The sequence below is a fragment of the Nomascus leucogenys genome, chromosome 4, assembly GCF_006542625.1.
Source record: "Nomascus leucogenys isolate Asia chromosome 4, Asia_NLE_v1, whole genome shotgun sequence".
NCBI lineage: Eukaryota > Metazoa > Chordata > Mammalia > Primates > Hylobatidae > Nomascus > Nomascus leucogenys.
In genome coordinates, this window is record NC_044384.1 from 96,554,322 (window position 1) to 96,566,762 (window position 12,441).

The 12,441-nt window shown below is 38.3% G+C and overlaps 1 long non-coding RNA gene across 1 annotated transcript; it reads right to left on the minus strand.

Annotated features, from left to right (window-relative positions):
* Positions 1–700: 700 nt before the first annotated feature.
* On the minus strand, positions 701–11,480 carry LOC115834711. Its single transcript, XR_004029590.1, has 3 exons — positions 11,237–11,480; positions 3,112–3,221; positions 701–819 (listed from the first exon to the last, which is right to left on the minus strand). It is a non-coding gene; the product is annotated as an uncharacterized LOC115834711 (long non-coding RNA).
* Between the last annotated feature and the right edge of the window lie 961 nt (positions 11,481–12,441).

Here is a 12,441-nt window from a genome sequence, read left to right on the forward strand (position 1 = left end):
ATTTGCTTCCCTCCCCAAATACGGCCTAATAAACGTGGGCTTCTTTGTTGCAGCTGTGGTTTAAGGACAGCCACAGTACCGACAGGGCATGAAGTTTTATTCCCCCACTCCCCACATCAAACCTCTGTGTCTTCCTCACCATCAGAGGCCCATTGGCATTGTTGATGGTCTGCATACCTTTCTTTCTTGCCTAAGGGAAGTCAGATGGGATATTTAAGATCCTCCCCAACTTCCAGATTCTAGGATTGAAAACAAAGCAATAATGTGCCTGCTGTATTCCAAGACAGGAGATGATGTCACCCTTCCAGACTCCCTGGAATCCCCATGGAACTGGGCTTGCATCTTATTTAAATGGAAAAGTACAGCCATGACTAAAAAGGAAAATGTCGGTCAGGGTCATGTTGGTGTCAAGGCGCTAGGAAAAAGATAAAGGCCGGCATATTTTTCTCAGAACAGAAGCCTGCTGACCTATTCCCCCAGAGCAAGATCTCTTGCCCTCCTGCCCCCTACTGAAGAACAGTGTGGGTCTGGGACTGAGAGAGAGACCTTGCTGGCCTGCAACACAAGAGATGGCTACCACTGCTACCCCAGCTTCCCCTCCCACAGGGGCATGTGCCCAACCTCCTCTTTCTAGAGCCCCTGACCCTGACCTTGGTCAAGCCCTCCTTACCTCTTGCAGTAGACTTTAAATTGAATTTCCTTGTCTCCAGTGTTTTTCCTGCGAATCCAGCTTCCACCCTGCTGCACAATAATCATTTAATAGAACATTTCTGAATAGGACACCCCTCTGCTTCAAAGATTTCCATGGCTCCCCATTGCCTAGAGAAAAAAAATCGGATTCTCGTAGTTCTTAACGTCCTGGCTGTGTTTGCAGCTCCCTCTTCCACCTCCGTCCTCCCTCCAAGATTCAATATTTTCTTCTGCTGCTTCAGCAAATCCAGGACTCCAAATGTACCATGACCTTCTCCATCTCAGGGCCTTTGCTCATCTGGGTTCCTGCTGCAGGGAATTCTGTCCCTTGTGCCTTTTGGACCACTATTCAACCTTTAAAGCCAAGTTCTGATTCCCTCCTTTCCAGAACATTTTCCCCATGCCACCTTAGTCTATTTTTATTACTATAACAGAATAAGATTTACACAGAGTAAGACTGTGTAATTTCTAAAGAAAAGAGGCTTATTTCATTCATGGTTCTGGAGATTGGGAAGTCCAAGATCTGGCAGCCTATCTGGTGAGGGCCTCAAGCTGCTTCAACTCATGGCAGAAAGCAGAATAAAGGAGAAGCTCTGTCTCTCATGAGAACAAATCCATTCGCAGCAAAACTAACCCAGCCTCTCAAGAAATCCATCTTAAAAACCTAATCACCGGCTGGGCTTGGTGGTTCATGCCTGTAATTCCAGTACTTTGGGAGGCCGAGGTGGGCAGATCACAAGGTCAAGAGATCAAGACCGTCCTGGCCAACATGGTGAACCCTGTCTCTACTAAAAATACAAAAATTAGCCAGGTGTGGTGGCATGCACCTGTAGTCCCAGCTACTTGGGAGGCTGAGGTCGGAGAATCGCCTGAACCCGGGAGGCAGAGGTTGCAGTGAGCCGAGATCGCACCACTGCACTCCAGCCTGGAGACAGACAGAGACTCCATCTCAAAAAAAAAAAAAAAAAAAAAAAAAAAAAAAAAAAAAAAGAAAACAAAAAACAAACCAAAACAAAAAAACCTAATTACCTCTTAAAGGTACCACCTCCCAACAGCACTACATTGGTGATTAAATTTCAACATGAGTTTTGGCAGGGACAAACCACATCCAAACCTACTCAGAATTAGTCACTTTTGGACCCCTATATTTGGTCTTCTAGTCTATTTAGTTACGTGCTTTATTGGCCTCCCCAGTAGATTCTGCAGTCTTAAAGAAAGGGCTTGGTCTAGGCCACTAATTTTTTATAATCTGCAATCTTTTATATCCTTATATCTTTGAAAAAGTATCTATTATTTCTAAATGAAAATTTTGCGTATGTAGACTCATAGGACGCGTGAGTCAGAGAGATGTTATCAACTATTGGTGAGGGCAAGTCATTGCATCCGGGCCTATATCCCACTCTGTAGCTAAGGCAGACAATGATCATCAATCATGGTGCTCCTTCCAATGACCCCAGATGTAACTTTCTGATCCTTCCAACCCAGTGCTCCTAGCAGCTACCATTAATCAATCAGAGTTGATATTTACTTGCCATCCCCTATCTAGTTTCTTAGCCCTTATTTTCCAATTTCCTTCTCCCTCTCCTTTATGGCTGGTATCGCACAGAAGTCTTACTGGAAGCCCTAAAGGAAGTTCATGCTGTAAAAGTGAAATTTTTGTCTATTCTTTTAAAAGCCTCCAGCAGTGAGGTAGGTCAGAGTTTGGGCAGAAATCTGAGATGTTCTTCTTTTGGGAAGATTCATCCAGCTCTCCTTTAACTCAAAGGAAACTCAATGCAAAGTCTAGTTCAGCCAATTAGCTGCACTGGTTGGTTAAAGCTAAAAGAAGATGATCAGTGTTCATGTTTAACTTTGTAATATTGATATAGAACCCATAAATGCCACCTCAGCTCTTCAACATTGAAGAATAGGCAACAAAGTTTTCTCCTTTGAAATGAAACTACTATATTTCTAATAAAGGAGTCACATTTAGGAGAATTTTACAAAAACATTTCTTATCTTTTCCAACAAGTCTCTCTCCATTTGAGGAAAAGGCCAGTGATATTAAGGAACCCACTGATACCTCCATAGGTGTGTTCACCCACTCAAGGCAGGGCCACCAACAGGACTGGATACACCCACTGGCCTGTGGCCTCTGAAATTCATCCTGAAGCCAAACTCTTTTTAGGCAACATGACATGATCAAGGCCAAAAACAGACATTCCCCCAAAGTAGGGGTTTTAATTACTTCGTGTGGTACCACAATAGAAAATTCTAAAGAATTCTTTCCCTTTACTTCAGTAAACTTAGCAACAATGAATTCAAACTAAAGGGAATCACATTTTGACTGTACTCAGTGGATAAACTTCCACATTTGTATTTACTGACACCCATTCAGAGCCAGATGTGATTGTCTATCCTGGAGCTATAGCAGTGATTTACCTTGGAGAAAGCCTGGTCCATGGAGAACTTCCATCCACTACACGAATGCATGCTGCAAATGACATTCACATTCATGATTTCCAGAAAAGAACAAAGAAGTACGACTTATGCTGTGCAAGCAAACAAAACAATAACACTGGTCAAACATTATTTCCCATTTATGTGAGCATTGGAATTCCTCTAAACGTGCCCCAGCTTGGCTCCTCCTCTCATCCCTTCCCTTGATAACTCCTGTCCACCTGTAAGAGTTCCTGCACTTACTGCCACGTTCGAGTGTCCCCCTCTGTTACCTTCTGCCTCCCAAACCTGATGAGTGAGCCCTCTGCATCCCTGTACTGCACCTCTTATTTCCAAACTCCCCTTCAACACTGACAATGCATAGGAAGATTTCCAGATTAAAATTATTATTCTCAGAACATGTTCTACTGGGCCTCAGATTCTTTTTCTATCAAATATCCTTCAAACTGTCCCTGTCCTATTGATTATTGTTACCTCTCTCACCAGTATATTGCTGGAACATTGCAATTCTTGAAGAAATGCTTATTGAGGGAATGCGTTTAATGAAGCTATTAATATTTAGAGAAATCTTCCTTTAAAAGAAGAAAAACGGCTGAGTTGAAAATCACTGAACTATCACTCAATTCCATTTTTCTGTTAAAAATGGATAGACAGCACAACACACACACACACAACATAGAAATAGTTCTTTCCATGAGGTTTCTTTAGAACTTTATGACTCTCATTCCGTTGACTGTGGTCAGAATTATGTTTTCATCTTATGCGATTTATCTAGTCTTCTGTACCAGGCTGTGTATTCTTCAAGGTCAAGGACTGAGTATTTCATTTCACCCACAGCACCCTCTCAAGTAGAATTACCATGTGTCTTCTTGCTACAGAGTTCTCTCTCTTTTCTCTCTCTCTGTCTCTCTGGATCTCATTTAAAAAAAAACAACAACAAATAAAACGTGAGCCTTCAAACTTTGGCTGGGTTAGTTGACTATGTGGTGCCAAGGAAATGGCTTGGTGGTTTTTTTAGTTTGGTTTGTCCTTTGTTCTCTGAATTTAGCATCATGCGAAGACAGAGTATAGCCTAAAGGTGTATTTAAAATGTCTTCCTGTTTCTGAGCTTACTCAGACAGGCAATAGAAAATGGCATTCTTGATAATTAATGCCCTTACAGAAATTCAGCACAGGCTAGCAACTGTAAACAATAAGTTATTAGTCAGGGGAGGTGCTTGCAACATAAGCACGGAAATTCCCATGGATCTTCATAGGACATGAAAGGGAAGATTCAAGATGCTCTGGATAATTTCGTTACTGTGTTTGCTTGATCGTTTTGTACTTAAGCAGACTGTTCATTACCATTGTCTCAACCTCTTCTGCTAGCTTAAATTCCTCTTAATTCATTTATAAAACAAAATTAGAATGTTGACTGCAACCTATAAAGTAAGCCTACATCTTTGTTTAATTATAGATTCTATATAAACTATTTTAGCATTACTGAAGGTATATAAAGAAGGAATAAAAGAAGATTATTATTCTGTCAAAATGCCAGCTAAAAACAAACAACAATTTTTTAAATGTGCATTTATATCATGGCAAGAGACTGTGTTTCAAATCCCCAAACTCCTGAAGCTGTTTGAGAATTATGTCAGTGCAATGCAGAAAAAAAAAAGACAAAACTGGTTGAACATGAGACATGAGTAGTTGAAATATGGTTTAATTTTTTTCCTTCTGATTGTTTTTCCCCCCTTTGGAAACTGATAAAAGATTTTGTATTTTTTAAAAAAATCGACCTCATTTTTAGTTTATTTTCTAAAAGTGGAGATGTCTTTACATATGTTCGAAAGTATGTCTGTCAAACCTTTGGAGGACTTCTCAGAATGAAGAAATCTACAATGCATATCTTACCAAATTGTTTGGGTATTTTCCACTTTTATGTGTTTGGGCATTTTTCCCTCTTAAACATCAAAACCTAATAATCATGGCAGAAGGTTAAATATTTTCCATACTTTGTTTTTGAAATTTGTTCCTTTCAAAGAACGAACATATGGGGGAAAGAAATCTACACACCCAATCTATTATGATGGCTACCTCTGGGGTTAGAGAGTAGAACCACAAAGTGGGGACAATGAGGGGGCTCTCACTTCTTTCACCATTTTATTTACAGTGAAAATGTATCCATGTGCCACTTGTACAATTTTCATAGCTACTTAAAGAAAAAAATCATATTTAGAGAAAAAATATCAATTTGGATAATTGTAAATGTTTTATGGTATCCCAAGTGTGAAGATTACACATATGATTGCAAAGAGAAAGAAATAGGGAGGAATTCCTGTTTGCTTGGCTGGTACTATTCACTCTTTGAAGCATTTCTGTACAGAAACATAAATAAAAGAATTGATACTTTGATTAGTTATATGAAGATGACATTGAATTCATTTTCTCTAACGCGTTTGCTTTAACTTAATATCCCTTTAAAAAATCCATGGCCTCATGACATCATCAGTTCATGCACTATTTCTTGGGGCATTAAAATAGAAACTTAAAGTTTACATGTAACAACCGAATTCAAGAGAGTACCTTATTTAAACTTCCAAATCTCTTAGGGGCTAGGAATGAAATGTAATGCTAATTTAATTTAGTAATTTGTTCTCTTTCCACCAAAACGCACTATCATTGCTTGTGAAAGCCTCAATCCCACCCCCTTCCCCAACTTTCTTTTTCCATCAGGCTGGGATGGAATTACAGGCTGATTTGAAGTGCAAAGTCCAGTTGCATCCCAGACCCTCGTCTCTAAACATCCAGTGCCACAGGATGTTTCATGACCACAGCATGTCCATCATCTTACTTTCCAAATGCAGGGATGAAGGTTGAATGGGTGGAGCTTTTTAGTCTTCAAGGATCAAGGATTTAAAACTACGCACACACAATGCAAGCGGCTGGCAGGAGTCCTTTGTAAGAGTGTGTGTGTGTGTGTGTGTGTGTGTGTGTGTGTGTGTGTGTGTGTGTGTGTTGGAGAAACAGTTGGATCAAATGAGTGCTTTCCTGTTCAGAGCAGGACATAAGTTTCATTCTATGAAAGGAAACATAATTAATTCCACTTCCATCAGCACATCAAGAGGATGATGGGTAACTCAACTCCTACCAGCCCTGGCTGCAAGGGAGAGGTAGCCCAAGGGAAGTGACCCTTTATTGGGCCTGTGCTGGTCTCTGGCTGGCCAGGGAAAGCACACACCTCTACACTCCCAGACCCCTCCACGTTCCCCTGGAGCCTGTCAGTGTTTGAGTTCGGTCCTTTTTCCACTCTTGGGAGGACAACAATGTGTCTCCAGGTCCTGCAGTCTGGGTTTGATTAAATAATTATAAACTCCCAGCAGCAGGTCTATCATTTATGTCCTGAAACATGCCAGCATGTGTCTTTTGTGGCCATGCCAGCCAATCATAAAGCCACTCTCCTTATTGTCACTAAGAACACAGTGGTTCAATGTTTGTGCTTGTTCCTGGATTTTGGCTATAGAATGTTGCCCAGCAGTTTGCTGCTGGTGCCAACGTCACTACAGAACTTCATAATAAATCCTTTCTATATTTATTCAGTCCACTGTTCTGACACTGAAATTGCCTTTTATGAGCATATGATCAGAGGCTTCCATTTTCCACTTCTAACTCTGGGCGATTATATATTGTAACAGAAAAGACCTCAAGGCTTGTTGTCCATACATGCAGCATGGCATGGAGACTGCCAACTGGCTGGGGGAAAGTAGGATATTGGAAGTGCGTGAGAGCTGACCTTTTACCCCATGCAAAGGAAGCACAGAGATGATCTCTTTAATCCGTTTGGTTAAAATGTTTAAAATTTTCCACTGCCTCCACAACTAAAGCCCAAAATAAAGTTGCCAAAGCAAGGCAGTAATATTTCATAGCAGCATGCCATCTCCTACAAAAGGGCAAGGGGAGAAGGGAGAGGTAGGGATACCATTTAATTGAGTTCAAGAAACTTTTAAAGAAATGTTTTTCATTCTTGCCTTAACTGAGTCACAAGTGATCTCTAAATGGCCCCAATGTTAAGTATATCATATCAACCAAAACTAGGAAAGCGACTGAAATACCTGAATGGGAAGCCTTTTTCTATTTTTTATGTATATGAAAAATCTCACAATAATTCACATGGCCAGAATGACCTTCCGCTAATGACAATTTAAGAAGAGGTCTCTAGAAATTATGATGTATAAAAATTTAGCAATGAAACACAGCTATGCTTTGGGAAGAGAAAGATGTGTTCTCTTTTCTTTCGCATAGTTCTGTACAGATTCAGAAAAATATGAGTATACATGGCCTATGTGTGTTTTCATTTTTGAAAAATGATCAAAGCCACTCATTTATTGAAAGGAATATAATACACAAAAAGAGATAACAAGGCTTAGTGAAAATAAACTGCATAAACTGGAGGAAGAGTACTATAATAACAAAATAAAACCCATCAGTCACTCATTTTTCATCACTGTCTTTCATTTGCGTTTACATTTCCTGAAATGCCATGGCATCATATCAGTCTGCAGACGAAATGTGAATCTCGAAAGAAGAGTTACTTTATACAAAGGTGGAATCGGTTGAAGGTTGCGTGTTTTGTTTTTACTGCATCCTTTAAAAGGATCATTAAAATGTTTCCACTCAATGCAGAAAACAATAATTATCATTACAGGAAAGGCTTCAAATATTACATTTCATTTTTAAGAAAATGGGTTTTAGAATAAATATTAAATACATTTAAAATATATACAGTTTGACATTATTTTTCAAAATAAAAATATCTTATATTTTCAAAAACTATAAGTTGAGTTTTTGTTGCTTTGTTTTTAAGATTTGAGAACTAACTTCTTTCAGTATCATAATTCCTGGTGACATCACATTTACCCCAACAGTATTCAAAGTATACATGTATTTTTGAAAATGAAGTTATTCATATAAATTATTTTCAAATGTGTCAACTTAAAACTATACTACTATTCTAGTGAGACTAACTTAAGTTGGAGAAAAGTTATTAATAAAGACATTTCAGTATGAAATGTGTAGTAATATACTGTGACTACACATTTCTTTGGGTGAATATTACTGGGGTAAATAGTTAGAAAAAAGAAAAAGCTTAAAATAGACCAAGTAGTCTAGAAGATAGACAGAGAAATACAGTTTTTGCCCTCCTTTAGCTTTATATAGGAACTACTTATGCTTGTAAACATGAGAAAGACAAAGAATTCTTACAGACTAAATGTTTCAAATGTAGAGCTTTTAGACATTTGTGAGAAAAGCTGGTTTCTTAAAAAAAGTGCTTTTGACAAACAGTGCTTAAACAGAAATGCAGCCGTGTACAGGACTGTTTTTAGTTAAAAAACTTCAATGTGCCAACCAAAAAGCGATGTAATCTGTAACTGGCCACTAGGGGGCCTTTCTATTGGTCCATTCTTATAAAGGACAGTAATTAATAAACTGCAAAGATGTACTCCAATATTTTCTGTCATACACATAGAAATAGCTGCTTAGAAAGTGACAAGAGTCCGGTTATCCTATCATCTGGTTATTTAGATAGTATAAAACTATTGATTTATTTTTTGCTTCTTCACCAAACAGACTTTTAAAAAAAAATCAACTGCTGTTATTTTGGGGTTTGTTTTTAGTTCAATAATGGTTGTTTTATCTGCTTCTCATAATCTCCTTTTGTTTTATTGATTTTCCCCAGAGATAAAAATAAGGAACTTAATTTAATCCAACCAGTACATTGATTCAGTCTGTTTACTCAGATTAACCTAAACAGATATGCCAGCTTGTCAGAGCCTATGTTCGTCATCTCTTTTGACAATTCTCCAAACTGTGGTCATGTTGAGATCCAGTGGCGCCATGGTGTGGTGTTCAATCAGCAAACCTTCGTTGAGCATTTACTATATACTAGATGCTGTGCTTGCTGCTGGGCTACAGGTGGAAACCAACTTGCTGTCATGGTCCTCACAGAGACAGCAAGGAACAAGATGAGAAAGGAAAGGGGTTTTGAGGAGGTTTCATTTGAACAGAATCCTGAATGGCACAAGGGAGAAAGCCATGGGAGTGTGATAGTCCAGAACGTGGGATTTGGGATTTATTATTAGGAGGCCCGGGGTCAGGTCCCGTCTCCTTTACTCACCAGCTGAGTATGAACTTGGGGAGTTCGTGGACATTCTCTGACTTTGCTGTCTCACCAGGAACGTTAACAGTTCTGGCTCCATTCCCTGCAATTGTGCCTGCACCTCCTCCCTCACCAGATTTTGGGAGGATCAAATGAAGTGAGTGATTTGAGATTACAAATGATTTTTGTTGAGTGAATTTTCAACTAGAAAACTTTGATAAACAGGATGCCTTCTTGTCTCTAAGTTTTAAAATATTTAATAGCATGAAAAATGTTCTAATACATTAACTTTTTTTAAAAAATATCATTTTTAATGTGAATACATGTATGCATAAGAGGGTTAGCAAAGACATAATCCAAGATAGATATTTCTGGTTAAATTATGAATATTTTCATTTTTTTCCTTTTTGCTTTTTGTACTTTCTGATTTTCTGCAGTGGCCATGAAATGTTTCACACTAAAATAATATTATACTAATTAAAATCATAAAAAAGATTGATAGAGTGGGTGGAAAAATTCAATTTTCAACCAACGTAAAATTTCTCTTTGTAGATGTTTTGTTAAATATTCATGTGGAGAGATTTTCATCAAAATCTTTAGATAATTTTCAAATCCCCACAAAAACCGTTAACATCAAATTTTTTAAAACTTAAATTGAATTTTCCTTTTATAGTCTAAACCTCTTTCACCTGTTTATTAAATTCCAAAAAGGAGATGTATTTCAAAAATGAAAATTATTTTTCAATGTAATTATACATCTATGTTAACTTCTGTGTTTAAATATGCTCCTTTAAGATTTGTTTTTAAAATAAGTGACTCCTTCAAATGCCTCTGCCTTTGCATTTGCTGTGCATTAGGGTGACTTTCTGCTAATTTATACCACCTTTCAGAGTACATTCGAACAAGATGCATTTGAAAAATGCCCCAACATTATCCTTTCCACGGCACTCTGATTTTATGCATTTCCACCTTGCTTTCATAAACTATGCAACATTGACCTATCTGCTTATTTTTTCTGGATTCTGTTGGTGATAAGAAATTTGTTATACCTCCTTTTTTTCGTTTTGCTCACTTTTAGGAACGCAAGTCCTGAATTAATAAGTTTTGGTTGTTAAAAATACAAAGTCCGATGAAGTTCCAAGTCCATCCTCTCCTAGAGGCTGCCATCAGTGCGTTGGATAGCATTCCTGTTGTTGCTGCTTTTCTAATACATCTGCATCCAGAGACACAGACCTAAAGAAACACATAGTTTGGGGTTGCTTTTAAACAACATAATCCGAATCATATGAAGAAAGTGTTGTTCCACACTTTCTTTTCCTCAAGATCTCTTGGAGATCTATCTGCGTCAGGATGCATAGATCTACATCGTTTAATAATCTGTTTTGAAGATGTATCCTCAGCCCTCTTTGGATGCCTAACATTTGTAAGGAACTTGACTATTAAGTGATCCAAATGTGTGATTTCAAGTCAGTTCAGAATATGCTAGACCGCTACTTTAAGCCTAGCACTGTGGATCCTGAGAGGAATGAGGCTATTACCCCTGCTCTGGAAGAGAATGTCAGATATTTCTTGAAAGGGAGAAGGAGGTAATAAATTCAAGGACTATTAACTCTTCTGCTGTATCATACATTTAATGTTTTAGAAATAAGCTGGTGCACTTTAAGAACAAAATAATTTAAACTCTAGGCACCAAGATCTAGAAGCTGGAAACAACCTTGGGAAATCATCTTTGTCTGTCTTCTACCTTTAGACATTTAACTCAGGATGGAAAATTGAGTCGCAGGGAAAATGCACACTCAGTTGAAACTGCCTACATGCCCAGAAAGAATCTAATGCTGCCTCAGAATCTGTTATGCTGATGTAGCTATTTCATTCCTCGGCATGTGTTGGGTATCTTGAATTTTCTTTATTATTTAACTAAGGAGGTGTCTCCTCGTGTTTTCAAATAAAAGGCTTGATCATCTTACTAACCTGTAACAGGGAGGTGGACAGCGAGTTTGTGGAAATACCTGTTAAGAGGTAGAAGCTTTTTCATTGAGAGGCCAGGCAGGGCAGATGTTTTCACAGTTCTGAGAACAGCCTCATCAATGGTGCCGCTAAATACTGCCGCAGTTTTAGGGATGATGAAGAGGAACCCCCACTCATTCCTTTGTACCCATCTTCTCTTCATACAGGTGCTCACATTTCTTTGAACTCTGGGCTTGGGTTTCTAAGATTGCCAAAAAGGGTCAAACTGTGGTGGTATGTTTGGTGTTCTAAACTGATTTCGTAGGAACGGGATAGGATAGACGCAGGATTCCAGGTGAGGCGGAGGATGCATGGCAGAGCTAAACTCTCCCAGACAGCGAAAACCGGCCTATATGAAGCAGGCAGTCTGCTCTGTGCAGTTACAGCTCTACCGGCCCTAGGTCCTAGCAGACAGGCAAGAGCCTGCACTGCAGGGTACAAGCCAGGTCGATCTATCAGAAACCCTTATCCTGTCTCCAACGAACACTGAGCTTTCACAGAACAATTGTTGGAATGTAAGGAGAAAGAGTTTTCTCTCTGAGACAAGGAAGGTAATTTTAAAAATATATTGAACTATCAGAGATGTAGAGAAATAATATTTGACAACGCAATGTTTGACTCAAAACACCCAAAGTACCTAAGCTTAAGCAGGACATTTGTGTCTTAAATAAGTTTATTTTAGATACAAGAAAATGAGTTAAAAAGAAACACAAGATATATCAGAAGCTAATTATTAACATCACAGAAAGATCTGCCATGGCTAGCTTTAACATAAAATATCCCAATGATGCACTTATATTTTTATTTATTTATTCTTAAAACATGCCCTTTTTTGCTTGTTTTTAGGAAAAAAATTGTTTTTGGATTCTGGAATCATAAAATGTTAGAGCTTCATGTTCATGTAGCTGAATTCTCCCAGGTAATGTCACAGGCATGTAAAAAGACATCTTAAGAGTGCTAGGAATTTTAAATGGTTTGTTAAAACACACATCAACTAATAAAAATGAGGCAGAATCCATCTGTGACTGAGAAAATTGTAAATTCAATTTGTTTTGATTTAATTTGGACTTTTTAATAAGCAAGCAATATTTTAGGTCAATGCGATTCGATTTGTAGGCATAGATGTATTTTCCTCCTACACCATGGACACAGGAAATACTAATAAAAAC